This window comes from Chionomys nivalis, chromosome 6 (genome assembly GCF_950005125.1).
Source record: "Chionomys nivalis chromosome 6, mChiNiv1.1, whole genome shotgun sequence".
NCBI classification, from domain to species: domain Eukaryota; kingdom Metazoa; phylum Chordata; class Mammalia; order Rodentia; family Cricetidae; genus Chionomys; species Chionomys nivalis.
The window spans coordinates 7,797,023-7,821,463 of NC_080091.1; positions in this window are offsets into that span (position 1 = coordinate 7,797,023).

Consider the following 24,441-nt stretch of genomic DNA (forward strand, 5'->3'; position numbering starts at 1 on the left):
TATATGACTACATTATGTCCAAACAAGCAAAAAATAAACAAACAAAAACTTTAAAAAAATGCCTTCATTTATCAAAAATCTCTTTAATATAAAAATTAAAAAAATAAAATACATGTTAACAGCTATCATAACAGTCAATAAATAGCTAAATAAATGTTAAGTTTCAAAGTAGGGACAACTGGCTGAGATGCCTATTTAACATATCAATGCTGGGCCTGGCCTCCAGGTTCCCCCGAGCATCCCTCAGTCCCTACCTGTTATAGGGCATGGCTTGCATATCCCACCCTGGACCCTGAACTCTACAGCCCAAGCAGCTGGGCTGCCCTTCTCCCAGAGATTCTTCCTTATATAATCCAGACACTTTGGTTACCCTTCGCTTTTGGACCCTTGGGCTCCTGATTGCTGCACTGGGTTCCCCACTTTCCTGTTTCCATTGCCCTTCTCTCCATGTAGCCCAGCTCTGGTCATGTCCACTCTGGATTCTCCCTGAAACCCCTGCCTCTAACTATGCTCTCCCCTAAATCTAAAATAAAGTTTCTCCCCCACCATGCCTAGCGGAGGTCATATCCTTTCCCCTCATCTCCATTTCTTCTTCTAATTCAGTTAAGTGTGCAGAAGCATTGATCAGCTGCAAATCGCAACATGCTATTCAAGAACAGAAAGTAACACAAGGGTCCAGGAATTCAATCTGCTAAAGAGACTCCTCTTTGCTTTCACCTGGACCGGCTCTGACACTTACCTATCCATACAGCTCACCTGGATGTTCTAATCCAGGGGTTCTCAGACAGCCCACACATGCTTAGCCAGTCCCTAACTTTTGACCTACTTTCTTTGTCTTTCCAAAAATCTAAACTCATACAGTATTTGGATGATATTTCACTTTGTAACTTGTCCTTAGGAATTGGCCAAACTAACACCTCTGCTCTTTTAAATTTCTTGTCCAGCACCTTCCAAGTTCCAACTGTCCACTCCTTAGGTCACCTTGGGACTAACCATTACTCCAACTCTCAATGCCATTTTTTGGATAGAAAGAACCTAATTCAGTTTCTGCAGTCCCCTCTACTAAAGAAGAAATTTTATCTTTTCTATGAATAGCTGGCTTCTTATGTTCCTGGATTCCCTCTTTTTCTCTCCTGGACTGCCCCTTATACGAGGCAGCCCTTGAACCCCCACATGGACCCCTCCTCAATCCCTTTAATAAGCCTTTCAGAAGCTCCAACAGGTTCTTCTCCAAGCTCTAGCTATTCATCTCCCGGACCTAACTTGTCGTTCTTTCCTATATGTAACGGAAAAGAAGGGATGTGTCCTTTGGGTCCTAGGCCACAGGCTGGGAACCTTCCTTTGTACCAGTAGCATACTTGTCAAAAAACTAGACCTTTCAACCCAAGTAGGGTACCAAGCATATGTACTTGATCAGCTGCTGAGCTTCTCATTTATAAATATATAACTATCTCCGCCCCCCTACAACCTATCTCATCTCCTAACTTAGAAAGGCTTACAAACTCTACCTCCTTCCCTGGTTCTTTCTCTCCAGACGGCAGTAGTAGAAAATGCCACACTTACTTTCCAATCTCCCCACCCCTTAATATCTCATATCTTCTTCCTTGGCCCACCACTGAACACTTCCTGTTGGGGGAAGCTGCTTGTTCACTTCCCGGCCACCCAGACTTCCAAAATTATCACACAGAAACTGTATTATTTAAATCACTGGTTGGCCAATCACTTAAGCATATTCTTAGCTTTTATATCTTTGGTTAATGCATTTATATTAATCTGCTTTTTTGCCATGTGGCTGTGGCTTACTGACAAGGTTCCAATGCATCTGTCCCAGGTGGTAGCTACATGGCATTTTGCTACTCTGCCTTCCTTCTCCCAGCATTTAGTTTAGTTTGCCCCACCTAGATCTACTCTGTCCAATCACAAGGCAAGCCAGCTTCTTTATTCATTAACCAATAACAGCAACACATATACAAAAGGACTTCCCACACCAACTCCCCATCTCATTCTTGCATCAAAACCCCAAAAGAACTTCTGCCCCATCCTTCAAACACACATCAGGGCACACTGCTTCAGGACACCTATACCTGCTACACAGACGGCAGCTCCTTTGAATACAAGGGGACACATAGAGCCGGCTATGTCATAGTGTCAGATACTGGGGTGGTGGGAGCATAGGCACTCCTTGCTACACTGCTAAACAGCAGGCTTAATTAATAGCTAGCACTTGTGCCTTCCCTAAACGTTTATACAGATGCCAATATGCTTTTCATATCTTCCTGTCCCACGCTGCTATCTGGAAAGAGCATGGGCTACTTACAACAAAAGGAGGACCCATGACTAACTCAGGTCAAATTATGGCCTTGCTAAAAGCTGCCCATCCATCTTCCCAAAATTATAGGAATTATTCATTTCCAGTCTCCTCAGACTAACAGCTCCATTATCTCTAGGGGAAAACAATGGGCTGATGAGGTAGCCAGAGCTGCAGCCCTCCAAGGCCCAGACTCACCTCACCCACCACAGGGAGTCCATACACTACAACCTACATCCTATAACCTACAGGGTCACCTCCTGACACTGGACAAATTCTGTTCTGTTTACACCAGCTCTTACATCCTAATAGTCAGGATCCTTTTCACTGTGTCAAGGCTCACCTCCAGCCCACTTCTGAGAACATGCATTTCTTAAGAACTATTACTGCCACTCGTAAAACTTGTGAGATGTCAGATCCTAATTCCAGGTATTGTAGCCTCCCTTTCCTATCCACCAGGCCAGGGACTTTCTCCAAGGGAATGACTGGCAACTTAACTTTACCAAATGCCTACCATCATATGAGTTATGTATTTCCTTGTCCTAGTGGGTAGAAACATTTCCTGCCTCAGACTGTCTCTGATCTACTTTTCCAGGAGATTATCCCCTGACTTGGAATTCCAGCCTCTCTTCAGTCAGATAATGGTCTTGAATTCACCTTTCAAATCTCTCCAACCTTATTTAAAGCTCTCAATGTCCCTGTGAATTTTAATGTTCCATACCTCTGCCAGTGCTCAGGAAAGATAGAATGAACTAACCACTCCTTAAAAAATGTTCTTGTTAAAATGTTACAGTAACTTCACCTTGACTGGGTAAAGTTCTCGTCTCTGGCTCTTTTCAGGCTCCAGGCCCTCCCTAAATAATCACTTTCCATCTTGCCCTTTGAATTAATATATGGGTGGCCAGCTTCAACTCCCGGTCTTTCATCTGAATCATCACCTCTCCCTGATCACCTACCTACTTATCCCCTTACTTCATCATCTCCGTTCCTTCCTATGGACTTTACTGACTACTCCCTACCCCCTACCTCAACCACGTACCAACCCTGTCCATCTCTAATCAACATCAGGCATCAGGTCCTTCTCTCTCTTCTAGACCAATGCCCCTTACCTCTTTCTGCTAAATGGCAGGGCCGCCTCAAGGTGATTCTTGTAATTCCAACAACTGCTAAGCTTGATGACCTTCCTCATTGGATTCAAATATCCCACCTCGAACCCTTTACCCCTCCACCACAAGATAATTCTTCTTCATAAAAAGAAAATGCAACATAACCCTGCTCCCTTAAGTTTCAGAGGACACTAATATCAACTACCTTGTCTCCAATTCCAGAAGAATTTTTATTTCACCCCACAACTGTACTCTGCTCAATTGGGAACCCAAAATGCTTTCCCGCCTGACCCCTCTCTGTGTTCTTCTGTCTCTAATCACATCTTACTTCATCAATTTCCTCTCTATGTATCCCCAATGACATATTCAAAGTGTCTAATTAAACCAATTAACTGTTGTTACAGGACTACCAACCATTAGCTACAGAGTCGAAGATGCAAAGACTATCAAACATGCCTGGTTGGTAAGAGACAACAACACCCCAGAGATATCCATACTCACAGACTCAAAAAGGAGACTCACTGAACAGATTTCAGTACAATTCTTTACTATTGACTGGCCTTAGGAACCAACAACCTGCATCTCCTGAGTGCTAAGGTGATGCCATGATGACTGGGAAGGAACAGGTGCTTTTATGTAAATTTTGTGGAAGGTTCATTTATGTAAAGATAAGAAAGCTCGATTGATGATAAGGAGAAAGAGATTTGAGACATTTAAAAGAATAGAACATGTTCCAGATTTTTCTCCTTCAATTATGCTACTGTTAAGTCTCTAAAAGTATGATATAGAAACAAAAAAGTATAAGAGAGATTATTCTCGAGTCAAACATGAACAGCCATGGCTTGGGAACATGGATTAAGGATACATAATTGTCAAATCCCACTTGGAGGCAGGCAGCAAGTGGCTACTTAGGCAGTGGGCTATCAGTGGGCTAAAGAGAAACACGACTTATACAAATTTCATGCCCTTTAATTTCACTACTGTATAATCCCACTTTTTTCTGATTTTTTTTGGGGGGGGCAAAACAATCTGTTGAGATTTACAAAGTTTAAAATGAGACACCACAGAGCAAACGTGTCTCTAATAGGTTCAGGGTGGAAACCCTTCTCCACAAATGGTTAAGATCAGTGTTGTGTCTAACAGTAGGTGAAGCTGAGGAGGTGAAGTGAGGTGGGGGAGCTGCCAAATGGGTTGCAAGTACATAATTGAAAATCTCATGATTAGCTCTGTAAATCCGGGAATTGTCTGAGCTCAGTTTACTATTTTCTCAAGTCCTGCGTCTCTGCTCTTTCCATCTAGTCTCTCTGCTCTCCCCACCCTGTTTACCTTCTTTCCCCAATCCTGTCTCTCTGCTTTCCCAAACCCTGTCTCTCTGCTTTCTCTATCCCTTCTCTCTGCTCTCCCCACCCCCTTCTCTCTTATCTCCCCACTCCATCTCTCTGTTCTCCCTACCCCTTCTCTGCCTTCTTCATCCATGTCTCTCTGCCCTCTCCATCTGTGACTCTCTGCTTGCCTCATCCCTGTCTTTCCGCTCTTCTGACCTCGTCTCTCTTCTTTCCCCACCCATGTCTTTCTCTCCATAGAGACTAGAGCATGGCTTGTGAAGTTCTTTTGAATGAATCCATCAGTGAGTCATATCCTCACACACCTGTTTCCGTCTGATTTACACGACCTCCTTCTGCGTGTAATGCAGTCTCTGCTGCGAGGCTCTGTCAAACCTCTGCATTTAGTTGTTTGCTTTGTAGCCAGTTAGAACTGTAGAATTATTGTTCATATAAGGTATTAATCAATGTTTTATCAAAGTTGGCTGATAAATATTTCATCGTACTCTCTGCAAGTATGGAATGGTTGGAAGACACATCTTAAATACTTATTATCAAAGTTGACATCACTTAGCTTTGAATGTGATTCAGGAGGGGTTATAGATGATGATTCATGTATAGAAGAGCTGTACCTGAACCTCTGAATGGTACTGATGGAGGTGGACCACTGATTACAATGTTAGACTCTCAGATCCATTGCATATAGACTGTGCTCTTTAGTTTTTTTCATTGCTAATACACAGAAGTCTTAGTGTTTGAGTTTGTAGTCTGGATCTTATAAAGGCATCTTTTTTTTAAAAACTAGATTCAGATAATAAGAAAGCAGGACAGAAAATAGGAAAGAAGCTAGCTCACATTTTCCTTCCCAAGAAACATCAAGCCAAATTATCATAAAGCAATAGTGAGTGCCAAACATGTATCATCTTCATGTTTCAGAGCAGTGTTTTAAAATATAGAAAATTATTCTTAACAAAAATTCTGTTGTCTAATGCAAGGAGAGGGAGGGGGAGAGGAGTGGGGAGAAGGGGAGAGGAGTGGGAGGAGGGGGAAGGAAATGGGAGGCTGGGAGGAGGCGGAAACTTTTTTTCAATAAAAAAAGAATATTTAAAATATGTTAGTAACAATATTTAAAAATATGAACAAAACATACATATAGCAGCTACATTCTAACTTTCAGACTGTAAGAAATGTTTAATTACTTGGCCACAGCCCTGCTCTTGGCAGGCTGTGAACAAAATGCCTTAAAAGCTGAATGTTTTGGTAGAACTCCCCTTCTTCCTTCCTGGCTGTGCAAGTATCCATTGCAATCTGCCTAAGAGACCAGTTCCAGAAAGGATGCTGTAACTAGGATACACTGTTGACCTCTGCTAAGAGACCTTCATGGTGACTCCATCCTGCTGATATCCCTGCTAGCCCAGTACCCACTCTAAACCTATGCTCCTGATTTATGTCTCCATCTGTATGAAATGCTTTCCTCTGCCTGTCTGGCAGCTTCTCTGCAACCCTTCCACTACTAAGATGATTTAGACAACCTCCTCCCTATCTTATTGTCTTGTCTAGTTCCTCTCTTGCCTGTTCAACTCAAACAGAAATCTATTTGGCTTAGCATACTATTGCTTGGCACAATACAACTGTATTCTCCTAAGAGAAAAGTCACAGCTTCCTCCTCTGTGTGCATTGTTGCTCTTGTTTTTCCTATTTTTTTCTTGGAAGTTAATTTCATCACATACTAACTCACCATGATGATAGATATTACTTAATATTGTTTTATGTCCTAATAGTATTCATATTTTCCCTTGCTCTCCATCATGTTCTTTCTCCTTCCTACCTACCCTCTCTAGTTCTCTCAAGTGTCTCTGTGTACCACTCCCCCTGCGCGTGCGTGTGTGTGTCTGAGAACATACCAAACATAGACAATATGAGCTCAATTCTAACAGCTTTCATGTCCCTCCCATGATTTTAGAACAATACACTTGTCTACTAATTATTCACAGTTACAGTTTATAACCATATGGAATCATAAGGTAGGGCTCATAAATTCTACTATTATTAACCTTGTACCTTCATTCCCCAAGACCTTGTTTTTTCATGTATTACTCTTTATAGTTCCAACAAACCCCAAGGGAAGCTGAAAAAAATTAGAAAAAAATTTCTGTGAAGTTCTAATACCAACCATGTCGACATATCTTCAGAATAATTTCATAAATTGAGTTTTATTTTGAACTTGAATGTGCACTCTTATGGAGAATGTCAGAGTCAGTCTTCAAAGGGTTCCACAGTCTCCAATTTCCTGTCTACTCAAACTGTCGTACTGATAATGATTATAAAGTATATGCTGTCATCAATTTTTATGTCTATTTTTGTATTACCATCAATGTATGTAATGGTACAATTTTTATTAAGTTTGCTTTTATTTTAACTCAGAGTCATTTGTTCCGCTACTGGAGCTTGAACCTTGGGCATTATGTATGCAGGCCAGGGTTTTAAACTGGGGTACACCATCAGCTTTCTTTGTACTCTCTGAGATGAGGTTTCTGTAGAAACCTTTCAGTAGTACCTTGAGCCTAAGTGTGTTGTTCTGGCTTATCAATTCACTCTATAAATAAAGCTAACCTTAAACTGTGAATTCATCTGCTTTAGCCTACTGACTAACTGGGATTATATTATAGATCTACATCAACAAGTACTGACTATTAATAAGCAAAATATTTTCAAATTTATTACTTGAATCCACTTAACATGTAGCTAAAATACTCTGTTTCTGCTATTTGACTTGATGTTATTATTATTATTGTTATTATTATTTGCAGGTATATGTGTGATATGTATTTGTGCATGCAAGAATCCTAGTGCTATACTGTATGTGAAGAAGTCACAGGAAAACTTGAGGGAGTCACGTTTTTCCTTCTACCATAAGTTATAGAGTTGGGAATCAATTCAACAGGCTTGCACAGGCCCTCTCTGCTCTTCTTCTTCCAAAATCTTTAGACAAATAATCCAAATATAGAATCTCTTTATCTCTGCTTCATTTGTCCTTAAACTCTTTCAGCTCCATATAAGCTGCCTATCTGAATATCTATTAAATTCAGCACAAAGCAGTAGACCCTTCATGTCTTCTGTCCTTTTACTCTGTTTCATATGTAATTCACTAATCCATCTTCTGTGACAGTTCCACCATCTCCTCCAATTCCTTTCCAACTCAAACAACATCATCTGGGACCTCGGTTGCTATTGTCGATTCATGACAGGCTCTGTAATTTCAATCTTCCACTTACCTGAGTGTTATTCAAACAGTGACCATTGTGATTGTTTTTCATTTGTCAAATAAAGCCTCAACATCCTTCAAAAGTTTCTCATCTCACACACAATAAAATTTAACTTCCTCACCTCTACACCCGTGTTTCATTACACACTTCTCAAAAGACAGACCAGCTAAACAGCAAAGGTCCCAGTCTACAAAGAACAAAGAACTGCTAACATTTTATTGCTACTGTGTTCTGGGCTTGCTGTGTGTATCTGTGTACATTTTTACAAGCACATTAATAAGAATATGCTTATCTTATGAAAATGACCCCATTTATTGTTCATTGGAGGTTTAGTCAGATCAATCACCTTGAATTGATGGAGTTGTTAAAACTGAAGATGCTATTGATGTGGACCCTTAGGTCATTAAAGGTCCATTGTTATTTAAATAAGGCTTTTAAGAGAGAATTGATACCTAACCCATGCTGGTATTGGTGGTTTATCTGAGAGTAGGGTTGCAGCTATGAGTTACATCTGATTACATATCTGTTGACAGGAATACAGAACAGTATTTGTGCGGTATGAGCTTCACCTCTGCCAGAGAGGCAGTGATGGCCCTGTCTTTGTAGATTGTTGTGAGAATTCATTCCCTGATGTGATATAAACAACATATCCTGCTGTGGGACAATGGCCTATACCCTGTCACTTGTATTTTAAATAAATGCTGATTGGCCAGTAGCCAGGCAGAAAGTATAGGCAGGGCAACGAGAATTCTGGGAAAAGAGAAGTTTCTGTCTACAGTAGTTACCCAGAGAGAAAGCCAGATGCAGAGCAAACAAGATGTGACTGCCTCACCAGAAAAGGTATCAAGCTGAGTGACTAACATAGACAAGAATTATGGGATAATATAACTTATAAGAGTTAATAAGAAGCCTGAGCTAATAGGCCAATCAGTTTATAATTAATGTAAGCCTCTGTGTGTTTATTTGAGACTAAATGGATGTGGGATGTGATGGGGCAGAAACCTCAGTCAACAATATTCCTTCTTTATAAGGTCCCATCTACAAACTGTAGTGCCACCACAGTTCATTCAGGGGAAACAATGAGCTTGGGTGAGAGGTTATGACAGGTCTACAGGTGACCTGTAAAGGAACCACACCAGAAAGTCTGCATTATCCATGAAGATAGATCATTCATAGATTCATAGACAGAACTTTATTCAAAAACAGACAAAATTTGAGAAAGCTTTAATTATATTTGCATCTCAGATAGGCTTTCCATAATACTTTTATTAATTATCTAAAGCAAAGAATTGCCATAAATTTATATTAATTATTTAAAACAGAGATTCACTATAAATTTAATAATGATGGTTGTAGGGTATAGTGTAAGTTGTACAGATTTTGCATTATGTTAGTATTTTAGCAATATATTAACTGTGGAAAAAAGTAGCCATGTAAGAGTATCACCCTTTCCATTTGAAAATTTCCTTTTGTACTATATTTTTTTAAAAAATATTGTTGAAGATAGCCATGCAGAAAAAAAAGAAGGCAGACACAGAGAATAATGACTGTCAAGCACCTGTTATTGTCATCATTTGCTTCATGAAAATTCTGGATATTTTCTTTATAAAGCTGCAAATGGTGTTTGTTTATTTTTATACATATTGAAAGAAGAGTTAGAAAGAATCAGTCTCCCACTTTTGGTCAAGCATCTAGCCGTTAGAGATATAAAGACTTGGGACCAAACTCCCTTAAACACGCAGTGTGTACTCTTCAATGATGCATTGCTGTCTTTCCTAACAATTCTGATATTTTAAAATCACAGGTCAGACATGTTGAGAACCTCACATGTATGACATTTTCTTCCCTCTGTTAGTAACCAGACATGCTTTGTGTTTCTTCTCTACTCTGCCAGTCATTATTTGTTTCTCTTCATTATCCTTTGGGTGATTGTTTAACCCAGAAGCAGGAATCTTTTTCATTGTATCAGAGGCCAAGGCCACTCAGCATAGGTCAGATGGTCTTCTTTGAAAGTACTGTACCTATGTTACCAATTAAACAACTAGTTTTGAAACATGTGAATGTTTTTCAAATGTATGACCTAACTCTCTTCATGTGATTTTTCATTAAAGGGAAACTCTATACTGTCTGCTTTATCTCTAACACAGCATAACGGATCTTATCCTCCAGCTTCTGCCTTACCCTCATATTTCTTCATGCTCTTTAGGCTTGAAACTAGCATGCAAACTGATCAACGCTAAAGTGAAGATACAAAAATCTGAAATGTTCTAAAGTCCAAAATATTCTGGTTGATTTATTTAAAGATATGTACCTATGCAATGCAATGATGTAGGTTATTACTGGGTAACACAGGGTGGCCTTGGATTCAGAGAAATCCTCTTGACTCTACATTTAAACGCTGAAATTATTGATGTGTGCTGTTACATTAGATTCTAAAATATTTTTGTGTAAAATGCAGAAAGTCCACACTATGAAAGTTTGTCTCATGTGAACAATCATTAAAATGTAATATTATTTATGAAGAATAGAGGAAACACAAGTCAGTGCAACACCCACATGTATATCTAATAATAAATATTTTATCAGGATATTTCATTGCATGTATAAATACCTTGGTCCCATAACTTCAAACCTGTAGTAACTTTATAGGGATTTTCTCAGAAGTTCAAGAGAATCTGTAAAGCATTCTTTAAATTGAAAAATGTCATAGATCTGTTACAATGGGATATTCCATTTTAAGTGGCAGTATTTTCTCTGCTTGACTGGAGTTCTATTATTGTAAAGGTTTACAGAACTATTTGTGTAAATAACATATTGATCTTTACTTACAGGATCTAACATATTGATCTTTACTTACAGGATCTGGGGAAAAGTATCTCCACGGGTAGATACTTAATTCCCATTCACAGTCAGTCTTCTATCAAACTGTGATGAAACATTTTTATCCATCTTGTAAAGGCATATAGCAATAGTAATACCAAACTTACAGTTAAACTTTGCATATTATGTCCAGTCCTCTAGTATAAACTTGTCAGCTTGACCATCCTCAGCCTGTTATCATTGGTAAAACTGGTCAACAACACCAGCTTGCTGCGGCATTGTAAGCATGCTACAGGCAGCAGAAATAAAGGCCTTCATGGTAGCCACTGAGGATCACACATTATTTTCATTGTCTTTAGTAATATTAAGATTCATTTATGGTACTTTGAATACACAAACTTTGAATTTTTGAATATTTGATGAGAATAATCTGTGCCTTCTCATGCTTTCTTATATTAATAACCACAAAAGCATTCTAAAAGTGCACAGTTATATATTAATAGAAATATAATCCATTACTAGCTAAAAATTAGAATGGTTTGTGACAGATTTCTCAGTCCTACAAAAGATAGTTATCAAGAAACCCATTTCTTGTGTCAAACCAATCAAACTTTCAAGACAAGAAAAGCCCTAAACAGCTATATTTGATGGCCAATAACTCTACGGATCAATGGTCTGTGAGCTATGCTTCCTGCTTTTCTGTCCGCTTCATTCCTCAGCTGAGTAAGTCATCAGGGAGAGATGATCCGTTGCTGCAGTTAGAAAGTGCTTCCAACACTGTCTACTTCAAATGCCGCACTCCACACATTCCCTCAGCACCATCGATATTTACTCAGATATACTTTTGATTTATTGTTCTAATCTAATTTAAGCAGCAAGGGAGCAGTGAGTTTGTTTTATCTCCAATTACTCACCAATAAAGACCTGAGAATTCCATTTTTGTATACTAGGTGAGTATGTATAAAGAAAATGATGGGCTTCCTATGCCATTATTGTCTCATTCTGTACAGGTGGAGATCGAGCTTATTTCATTTAATAAGAAAACAAGCAGAGCAGATGAAAATTCTCTGCTTGACTTCAGAGAGATAACAGGGATCACCTCAGTTTCATTTCCTTGTTGTCTGTGTCTGTAGCTGACTAGATGAGAGCAGTAAAGGCATCACGCTGGTCAATTCCTAGTACAAAGGCAATTCTCAACATGCATTTGCAGCTTTGGATCAAACCAGTGTTTCATCTATGCAATACCACGGCTGTTACATCAAGCTGCCTTCTGGGTTTCAAAAGAGAATTTTATTAACCAAATAATTCCATTTCCTATAGTATGAATAATAAAAACCCAAAGACAGATATTGGGGTTCAAGCAGAAGATCAAAGCAAAGCGGTCTACCACCAGAGAGACCTTTTTGTTTTTGTTTTTCTGTGTTTTGTTTTTCGAGACAGGGTTTCCCCGTAGCTTTGGAGCCTGTCCTGGAACTAGCTCTTGTAAATCAGGCTGGCCTCAAACTCACAGAGATCTACCTGCTTCTGCTTCCAAATGCTGGGATTAAAGGAGTGTGCCACCACCACCCAGTTTATAGAGACCTTTTACTTTTATCAAGTCTTCAGACTGAAAGGGTGAGATCCTGTCTCCACAAATCCTCAGACTCCACACGGTAGTGAATTCCTGTCCCTTCCCCTTTATATTCCTTTCTCCACAAAGCTATAACATCCTGTCTCTACCTCCATAGAGCTGAGATGGAAGGCATGTGATCCCAAACGCTGGGATCACCTTTGTGTGAATTGTTTCTCTTTTAGACAGATCCAATCTTGTATAGCCAAGGGTGACGCTGACCTCACAAAGATCCATCTGCCTTTGTTTCCAGAGTTTTGGGATTAAAGGTGTGTGCCACCACTCCCTGGCCTTTAGTTGTTTAGCTTTGTATTCTGATCTTTAGGCAAATTTTATTTATTAAAATACAAATAGAGTATCAGTACTATTTCCTATTATGTTTATTTTGTAATTCAAATCTTAATAACAAGTTTTACTGGGAGGAATGGACAGAAACAGTAAATGCAGGCAGTGTTGGTAGAATCCAAACTGGTCTTTAACCGAATTGTGTCACCTGATGGCAGCAGCTTGTCTCAGTTTATAAACACGCTGGAGACAAAGTGCTCTGATTCACTCTATGGTATGCAATCCCCAACAATATGTATTTTCTACTCTAAAGTTTTAAAATTATATTACTGTAAATCTAACCTTTATGTATGAGCAAGAATGAGGAGCTGGAAAGATGTCTCAATGGTAAACAGTACTTGCTTCTTTTACACAGAACCAGGTTCTGGTTCCTAGAACACTCATTAGGAATCTGCAGCCACATAGAACTCTATGAGCAAGAATGAGGAGCTGGAAAGATGTCTCAATGGTAAACAGTACTTGCTTCTTTTACACAGAACCAGGTTCTGGTTCCTAGAACACTCATTAGGAATCTGCAGCCACATAGAACTCTAACTCCAGGGGGTCTAAATCATTCTTTTATGGTTACTGACACAGTTACACACACACACACACACACACACAAACACACACACAAGTTGTGGGGGGAGACAGAAAGACAGAGAGAGACAGAGCACCAGGCAAATTTAACAAGTCTGGGATGACACTAAAATCTAAACTCTAAGGATTTTTTTTTACCCTATACCTGCATACATTATAGATCTTATTATATATCAATGTATAATCTGAAACTGTCCTCAATACTTAGTAATCTGTACTCAGTGGTAGAGCAAAACTTCCTGGTTTCAAATTCTCAATCAATGTCAATAGAATAAATATTGAAAATTCTTCAAGAAGAAATTGATAGTCCAAGCAAGCTGTCCATATTTATCTGTCTTCCCAACTCACTTGGCCTCTCTTATTCATTACTATTTGCCTATCTTTAAACTTTCTGTCTATCTTCTAAATAACATATATAAGTCAAACTTCCCTGAAAAGAAATTTCCAGGACAAGAAGAACTTACCTAGGAACCAATTTTGAAAAAAAAAATTGTTCTAGAAATTTGAAAGTATACAGGAGTGAATAATTTCCAAATCATTTTGAGACTGTGTTTATTTTAAAGTGCAAGCCAGAGAAAATTATCACAACAAAGGAAAGTTATAGACCCATGCCAAATCAGAACATAGGTACAAAACTATAAAAATTGTTGGAACAAGAATTTCAGCCACATATAAGTGAATTACAACTAATTTAAATTTATCCCTAGAAGTGAATGCTTACTGAGAGGGTACGTCCAATTTTATACCTTTTCAAAGTTCTTTAGAAAATTCTTGAAGCTAAGTGTAAGATTGATGCTCTCAAAATTGTATGTTTTTTAGTACAAAATAATGAATTTAGAAATAGCATGCATTCATCTATAAAATGTATAATACTAAAAGGTACATATTTTTAAAACAGTTTTGAGTTTATTGCATGTATAAAAGTGGATTTTAAGAGATATATACGTGGATCTAATCTACATGGGAAGTAGAAAAAGACAAGATCTCCTGAGTAAATTGGGACAATATGGACTATGGGAGAGGATTGAAAGGGAGGGGAGAAGAAGAGAGGGGAGCAGAGAAGAATGTATTGCTCAATAAAGTCAACAAAAAATGTAAAAAGCAAAAGCAAAACAATAAGTGGATCAATGGAAAATATGGTAACCAGGAGCTCTTCCTGTACAGTACCATATATGCAAAGTGGAATCTGACTTGTGTGTTATTATTCTGTTTTCTCTTTCACACTACTGTTTAGGCAAAATTCCTTCCATTTCTCTAAACTGTGCTTACCTCTGTATCTTGGTATCTTTCATCATGGCATTAAGAAAAAAACAAAACAGTCTTCCACCTTCTACTTGCTGTGCTTCATAGCTGGGCCACTTTTCGGCAACTACCACTGTGATGACATTAAGCAGCTTGGCATTCTCTTTCCTGACCTTCCCTGCCATCCCTGAGGACTGTGCTGCAAATAACATGGTCAGCACACTCATAGGACAAACATTCAGGCCCAGGTGTTATGTGCAGAGCATCGTAAAGATGGAGATTTTGCCTTTAATGACTAAAGATGAGAGAGGCAGCAAGATAGTAATCAAATAATTCCACACAAACATGTACAATGATAACAGTAACAATTTTAGAAAAAAATGATTCTGGTATAAGATAAAAGATATACTGTTGGGAACAAAGGCAAGGAAGGCTTCATTAAACAGGTAAAGACAATTGTCACATGAGGGCCTGCTTGTTGTGGTTTCTGTCCTGCCCAGTTCCCACAGCCATTAGTCCCAAAGAAAATAACACAGAGGTCTCCATAAGTTATAAACTGATTGGCCCATTAGCTCAGGCTTCTTATTAACTCTTATAACATATATTAACCCATTATTCTTATCTATGTTAGCCACATGGCTTGGTACCTTTTTCAGTGGGGTAGGTCATATCTTCCTTCTTCCATGTCTGGACAGGACTAGGGAGGAATGGACTTCTTCTTTTCCAGAATTCTCCTGTTCTCATTGACCCACCTCTACTTCTTGCCTGGTTTTCCCGCCTATACTTTTTGCCTGACTACTAGCCAATTAGTGTTTATTTAAAACATAATTGACAGAATAAAGACAATTGTCCCATACCAGACAATTATGTGTTTAAGGAGGGGTTGGAAAATTTACAAAGTCTACATTCCTTTTTCAGGACAGAGAAACCTAATCTAGTCACATGAAAACCATACATGTATCTCTTTTTTTCTCTGCCTGGATTATGATAATTTTAACATTTCTATAAAGCATAAACTAGTGACTTAGGTATGTTCTTTAGGGGTATATGAAATGGATATAAAATAATTTAAAGACACATGTTCTGTAGAGTCAGAAAAACATAGTTCAGATTATTTCTGGGGTTTTATTTTTAGGTTCCATTAATGCTCTTGATAATTTTCTACATGGAAAAGATCTTTCTCTTTCTCTCTCTTTCTACACACACACACACACACACACACACACACACACACACACACACACACAGTCACCTCTCCTTTGAACTCCAGTAAAACTCCAGTATTCTAATAGAGATAGAGCACCAACACTTTCTCTCCTCTTCCTCCATGAGGTAGATCCCTAATAATCCAGTCTTCAGGTCTTAACATGATTACAGCAAAGGTAAGTTAATGATTGTTTTGATTTTAAAGAATCATTTATTCCCTCCCCTTTTTGAAATAAGGTCATGGAAAAATAGGAAAAAAAATCTTTCAGTCATAATTTTATTATTTGGAAATGCCCATATTATACATTTTTATTTGACATGGTAGCTTGTAGTAACTTGGAAAATATAAGTTACATTAAAAAATGTCAAGTTGAGTTCCCGGAAATAACAACTTGTAACCTCCATGCTGAGATTCATAAACACAAGACTTCTTTTCTTGTCCTTGAGCTCATGTTTTTATTTATTTATTTATTTACTTATTTATTTATTTATTTATTTATTAAAGATTTCTGCCTTCTCCCCACCACCACCTCCCATTTCCCTCCCCCTCCCCCATCAAGTCCCCCTCCCTCGTCATCCCTAAGAGTAATCCAGGTTCCCTGCCCTGTGGGAAGTCCAAGGACCACCCTCCTCCATCCAGGTCTAGTAAGGTGAGCATCCAAACTGCCTAGGCTCCCACAAAGCCAGTACGTGCAGTAGGATCAAAAACCCATTGCCATTGTTCTTGAGTTCTCAGTAGTCCTCATTGTCCATTATGTTCAGCAAGTCCGGTTTTATCCCATGCTTTTTCAGACCCAGGCCAGCTGGCCTTGGTGAGTTCCTGATAGAACATCCCCATTGTCTCAGTGTGTGGGTGCACCCCTCGCGGTCCTGAGTTCCTTGCTCGTGCTCTGTCTCCTGCTCTTGATTTGGACCTTGAGATTTCAGTCCGGTGCTCCAATGTGGGTCTTTGTCTCTGTCTCCTTTCATCGCCTAAATGTTTTTCTTAGGGTTCACCTTCTTAATTAGCTTCTCTAGGATCACGCATAATAGGCTCAACGTCCCCTATTCATGGCTAGAAACCAAATATGAGTGAGTACATCCCATGTTCCTCTTTTTGGGTCTGGCTCACCTCACTCATGTTTTCTTTAAATGTTAAGAAATTAACACCATCTGGGACCTAGAGAAGTAGCCTTCTGCTTAAAGATCATAAGGATCATTGTAAAGATTTTGTAAAGATATAGCATGATTGAGTGACAGCTCTGTGGAAAGCCACACACTCCCTCTTAATGGGTAAGAAAATGTGTGGTATTTTATAGGCGATTTGGTAAAAATTTGCATAAAATAAACACAGGCTATTTAAATGTGATATTGCAGAGCTAATAGACATTTTTAGAAATATCATTGTTCACATCCACTTAATGATTGATTTTGCACTGTGGCTTTTATTCTACAATGAGCTGCTGGGCTCCCTCTTACCCCTGAGGAACTGAAATGTCATTCTCATAGTGCAGTGCATTAACAAGATGGACAACTACCATTATTATTGTAATCCCTGTTTTTACAACTTCCCTTGTATTTTACCCAATGGGCAAATTGCTACACACTGGATAACCCAGAACAAGGAATAAAGTCTCCAGTAATAGAGGAAGGTCATCATTTCTCATCCAAATATCTTCCACAGGCCAATCATCATGCAAAGATGTTCTGGGATCTCAGTTCATCACCAATGGTATGGATTGAATCTGCTTTGTCTCCTGAAACTGTTTGAAATTTACTTTCCATTACAGTGGTGGTCTAAGGCAGGGCCTTCAATGATAAACTATATTTTTAAAAAAGACACATGACATTTAATTTCCAGAAGAGGATTGATTTTCACTGCAGTTGGTTTATTTTTATAAGGGTTTGTCAATGTGAAATTAGTCTTTGGTTCCTCTCCTCATTTCAAAATTCTCCTGCCATCACAGCCTGATCAATGATGCTGAAAGACCCCGGTAGGGACCTTCCCTCAGGTGGAGACCCCCGGACCCAGAGACCAGGCCGAGACCACGGGTCGGATGCAAACTGCAAGAGGTTTATTAGGTAGACACAGGTACCTGCGGGCGGCAAAGTCTTTTGGAGGACTTGTGCGCCTGCAGACTGGGAGGAGGTCTTTTTATAGGAAAGAGGGTAGCAAAAGCAAGTTTTACAGAAGCAGAAGGGTGGTTATCGGAATGAGGCGGGGGGGGGGGGGCATGAATGGTTTTCCTCTCCCAGCATGGATGTCTGGCAGCAGACATCCTGCTCTTATCTTAAAGATATCCTACTTTGCAGTCATCCTGCTTTGTAGATGTCCTATCTTATAGATATCCTGTTTTCCTCTCACGAGAGCAGGCTAGCTGCTGATCCTGAGAATCTTTCAAGCAAACAGGACATTCTCCCGGGGAGCCTGCTAGCTGCGGGTTCTGAGGAGGGGGTCTGTAGGGTCTTTCAATGCGATGCTCTTGCTTTTTCTCATTGTTTAGAAAAATAAAAGTCTAGTTACTTTATAAAGCCACATACTGAGATTCATTTCTTCATTTAAGGAAAAGTGATTTAAGAAGATGGTGTAGGGGAAGGACACACACTGTCCTCTCATTCCTCATGGTCAATTTTAAGCATTTTCTGCAGAGTTATTTGTCTCCACTCTGGCCTGAGAGTCTTTTCAATGCATTGCAATCATTGCTTTCAGTTATTGTTCTGAGCTGAGCTCTGTGAGGGTAAGGTACGGCACTCTTCTAAAGCAGGAACAAAAACCTCCGAGACCAGGCCAGCTCATGGCCTTCCAGTCTCAGAATGGTGAGAGGATAGAGTAGCATTGTTCCACCCTCTAGCTAACTCTTGGGTTGCTAGTTTTTAATGTTATCCTTAGCGCTCCGAGGAAGCACAGCACATCTGTCCTCCTGAAGAAGTCACTTTGTAACTTTGAACAAAGCTCCTTGTATGAAGAGTGCCTCAAAGCCAAGTTCAGAATTTTTACCTGGCTGTAATGTCTAGCTCTGGGCACTCTGGAGATTATTAAACATATGTGAAGATATCTTGCTCATTTATTAAACAGGTATCCATAAAGTCACATATTTATGTAGTCTGCATATATAGCTTAAAGTGTTTTTAAGTCATCAACATTAGCCATCAACAGGTTGATTGCTAAAGATCCACCAAGTCAATTCTACAAAGAAATTGCTAAGAGTTCATTTTCAGTGGGAGAGATTCAGGTGAGGTAAGCAGAATTTGCTCACAGAAAGCTTAATTTGCAAAGCTAATTCCTAAATACGCAGATGGTCTACGTGAGGGAGGAAATAATTGAAGATGGTTTGAACTTTTGATTCTTACGAAAAGCTCTGATGAACAAGTTGCCTCGAACAAAAGTTTCCCTGTATGCACATGCAGAACTCTCCAGCTGGATCTTGCTCAGTTTTGGAAAAGCAAATGAATATCAACAAATATACACTTGTAATTATGCTCACAAACAACAGTCTGTTCTAAATGCAGTACACATCTTAGTTAGCTTTAACTTTAGATGAAACCTGAAGTTATCTGAGAAGGGAGTCTCAGTTAGGTGAGAATGACTTTGATTGCTAGTTGATGGATTATGTCCCATCCTACTGTGACTAGCACCATCTTCTGGAAAGGTGGACCTGAGGTTTACAAAAAGCTTCTAGGCCTGAGCCGGAAAAATGGAAAGCACCATGAAGTCATGATTTCAGCTATAATCCCTAGAGTGAGTTTGTTGGCCAGAGGTAATACGTGTGGAAGAAACAGCAAGTAGGTCTGGCTTTAAGTTCTTGTCCTGACTTTCCTCAATGGTGGACTACAAACTGAAACAAATCCTTTCCCTTCCTGAGTTGCTTTTGGTAAGAGTGTTTTATCTCAGCAATAGAAACAGAATGATAGGCTTTGAAAATGGACAGAACATGCCAACTTAAGAAAAACTGATCATAGTGTGGGCTTTAAACTGCTGTTGCTGGTGTAACATCCTCTGAAGCACCCAGATGTGTTTCATATACTAATACCATCCAGTGCATTCAAGTCTTCCGACAGTAGCTATTCTGACATGTTTGGGTTCCACAAAGGGAGAACGGTTTTGTTCAATGGTGTTGAAAATTAGTTCATTTCAGTGATGATAAAAGTGATGGTCTGTAAGATTTAAAATATATGAATAAAGGCTAAATTATTCTTTGTATGTCTTGTTGAATATCACCAAACAAATAAAACATAATTCATGACATTTTGAAATGCAAAGTGCATTATATTAGTAAGGGCTGTGGGCATTCAGTTTTACTTTTTCTATTCGAATTTATTATCTTTTTTGGAGTTTAACTTCTACAGTATGATTCTTGTCTCTTTTGAATACACCAGGAAATAAGTTACAAGTGTTTTTCTATTTGTATATCTCAGAAACTAAAAGGGGAGTAGTCCTTATTGAGTCTTTTGGGTTTAGTGCAATGACTCACACAAGTATTTTCAGAAGAGAGAAGAGAGAAAAGGTGAATGACAGTGAAGTACCAGGGAATTTATGAGCTCAAACACATTGAAGATTTCTGAGAAATCTGAGAAAGGCACTCAGAAAATAGGTTTCAAGTATTTTTATACCACAAAAGAGAAACTTTTAAAAATAGATCCTCATGGTAGTTGTATTGCTACAAAAATGTATTTTAAGAGAGTAACATTTTAGTTAAAGCCTGGTACAATTGAACTGCTATTGTAAATTTTAAAAATATTTCCAGTATATTAATATTTTTATTTTCACCAAATGGCTGTACTGCCTTTGAAAGTAAAATAATTAAGTAATTTTCCTCATCTTTGTGAGCTAACAAAGTGATCCTAATAGATGGAAGCTTTATCTTTTATTAATAATTCAATGTATTTATATAATATGCAAAAATCATCAAAGTGAAAGGTTCATATGTTTTATTGAATTAAAGTAATTATTCAGTGTATGAGTCTTTATTTTTATTGAATTTTTTCTAAGATTTGCTGATTAAATTTAATTCACATGAGAATTTCTACCAACATGAAAACTCCATATAAATTTTACTGGAAATAGACTAATCTACTTAAAGGAAAGTTAAAGTTGTAAAAATAAAAAAAATCATATTATATGCTTCAGTTTCTGGACATATAAATATAAATATCACTAGAAGTAAATGTGCAGGTTTAATTCTGTTAAGATGGGTCAGTTGAACAGCTTTCAGATACAGCCATGCTACACGGCTAATTGTCATTACACTGTTACATTCAAATGAGGATATTCATCATGCCAGTAGCTTGTAGGAAAGTGAGTCCAGGGCTGTGACTCCTGACTGGAGAACCTGCCAACTTTAACTCTTTTCTCGGATTTAAGATTGTCTCATTGTTCACACAGTTACTGGAGAGATTGACTCCACACAAAAATCCTTGCAAAATAGAAAAATTCTAATAATAAAATTGCAAAATGTGTGGGATAATAGTCACCATACAATAAGAATATAAAACTATGTAACAACTGTACCAACTTTTATATCAGTGAAATAGGTTCATCAACTTGACAATAGAGAAAGCTCTAGGATTCTCCAATCTTAGACCACACAAAAATGCTACCATACTGAAATTAATGACAATGCATTTTAAACTTAAAAATAATACATTATTTCTACCCTTTTTCTTCATAAATTAAGGGAAAAGATCATAAAATATGAAGGTTTTAGTGCTAGTGGGCTTGATTTAACAAATTTAGTCAATGATAATAAGCTTGATTTAACAAATTCTCCAGGTAAAATATTTCAAAGCACATTGTATATTACAAATGTATACACTTTGGATTGTCTTGTTAAAAAGTACATGTGAAGTATGCTGATGGAAGTTATCCTTGGAAGTATGTCATCTAATTCTCTAGTTCTCCAGACTTTAAAAGAAGCACAATTTTAAAAATAAGAAATATTATTCCAAAATTATCTTTATATGTAATCAACAAAGTAGATGTAAAAGAACCCAGTTGGAGCACTTTCTAGCCTGATATCATCCAGCAGAACAGAGCATGTAATATCGCAATCACCAAGGAAATAGGATGGAATTACCACCAGCACACAGGTCAGTGAGACCTAGCACAGCACAGTGAGACCTAGCAGATAACACAATGTTATCGATGAAGATTTATGCAAACACAAAAAGAAAACAGTTAGAAAGCATTCAGGATCTGATATCTATAGACAGTATACTGCTACAAAATAAAACAGAGAAAATAACTCAGTTTAAAAATGGGTACAAGGGCCCCCAAGATGGATTAATAGGTCAAGTTATGTGTCTCCGGGCCTGAAAGTCCTAGTGAAATTTCGGGAACTCACATTTTGAAAGACCCAACTCCCACAAATTGTCTTCTGAACGCAACATGCATGTTTGTGCGTGCTTGTGAACCCACACGCATGTGCACATACACACAGAGAGACATAGATATAGAGACAGAGAGAGAGAGAATGAAGAGAGACAGAGACAGACACAGAGAGAGGGTAGAAGAACAAATGTAGACTTTTTACCAAGGAGAAAAAAGGCCCAACAGCTGTATAAAAATGCTTAGTATCACTAATAACTGTGGAAATGCAAATGACAACCACAGAATATATCACATCACTCCAATAGAAACAGTTTTTTGTTAAAAGTGTGAATGACAGAAATGAAGAGAAGCTCAAAAGTGAAGCACTTGCATAGATTTTCAGCTCTCTCCAGTTTTATCTTAAGTATCACTAAGAGTATAAACAAAGACAGGTGTTGGCAGGGAACACCAGAAAAGGGAACTCAAGCAAAACATCATTCAGGTGGCAAAATTCTCCAAACAGGTGTCCAATTGCAGATGAAGGCTGAAGAGCTGTAATGTACAGTGGTACCCTGCCTAGGTCCCTCCATAATCTCTGTCAGGGATACATCTTCTTTATGCATCTGCATACCTCTACATGCTTTCTAATATTTTAAATTGCAATTATTTAGAGTTCTTCAGGAGGATATTTGATAGCCATCTTGAGTAATATACTGTCACCAATTCATCATTAGGAACAGGATCTCTAAACTGTCTGTCACATAACAATCAAGTGTGTCAGTTGTGAAGGGTTAAACGAATAGTGAATAAAAAGTATTGTGTCCTAGGAACCATCATAGACATTAAATACTCATAAACTGAATGCTCCAATCACTTACAGCTTTATGCTAAGACAGGACCTCCTAGAAAACAAAGAAATTTGAGGCTGTAAATGTGAAGTCATCAACTAAAAGTCTAGAGACCTTGTGAGGTAAAAGTCACCAAGTTTTATCCATAGGGAAGAAGGATGCTCTGAGGGCATAGATCAGAAACTACAGACCATAGAGGAAATCTTCAGCAGAAACCAGGCCAAGAGCACTCAGTCCTTGATGTTTCTCTCATCAGCACATTTATGGTATTCTGTTAAAGTGGTCCTTCCAGACTACAGAACAGACCTGCAGATATGTTCAATAGATAGGTTAGTAGAGAATAAATAAAAGACAAAAGAGGTGTAGTTAGATGGAAGGAATATGGATGACAGACAGATGACAAACAATATAAGAGATAAAGAAATGACAGATGTGATGGATGAAAAATCGATAGTGATAGAAAACAGATAGATACTGTGGATAATATGGATGTGCAAATGATGCTAATACATGTATTTCTTTTATTTAGTTTCTTTTCCTAGTACTAGAGTGCTAGAATAAACATTGATTTTAATATAATTTTGAGGCATATTTTACTCTATTGCACTATTAGTTCTGTGGTCAAGAAATACCCTCTACCCTACCCCCAGCTCCAATATTTGGGACTATAGAGACTTGAGACTCAGCACAATTAAATTTCCTGTATTTAGAGGAGTCCTTCTCTGCAGCGTACCAGTAGAGATCTATATAATTATGCACAATGTTCTTTTTTCCACCAACACTTATTATTTGCCATTTGGATGACAGTCATCTTAGTGCGAGGTCACAACATTCTTGTTGTTTCGAACATGTTTTCCTATACCCATTGCTTTTTGAAATTTTTTCTTTCCAAAAAGTCTACTTATAACCTTTGAACAATTTTGCAGTCACCTTAAATTGCATCATTTTCAAGAGAATAGGTGGAAAAAAATATCCAAAATGTAGCACAAGCTACATTCATAAATAAAAATGTTATGTTTCCTTTGATATATGGGATCTAAATTCAAAAGGAATAGACTTTGAAACAGGAAGGGGGATATATGAGGAGAAGGAGTCAACCATAGGGTAAGATAAAAGAGAATAATGACAGATTAGATAAAGTCAAAATATTTGTTCATGGAGATTTCACAATGAAATCCATTTTTCTGTACAAGTAAGTACATATTAATATAGCAGACAAGTGTTACACAAAGACAAGAATAAGTGATAATAATGATATCATAAGTCACTGAGATGCTGTGCTGCCACTTGCACACATGACTTCATTAACTACATATGTTATGAAGTAATAGTCTGCTCATTTGGATGGTGCTGGGATTTATTCCAGGACTGCACACTACAAGCAACCACTTTGCCATTTATTCTATTACCTTGGCCTCATTTTGTAGTGATGAATATTAAGGATCAAGAATGGGTTCTTACATTTTAATGTAGGAGTATAGACATAGATATAGGTCTGTGTGTA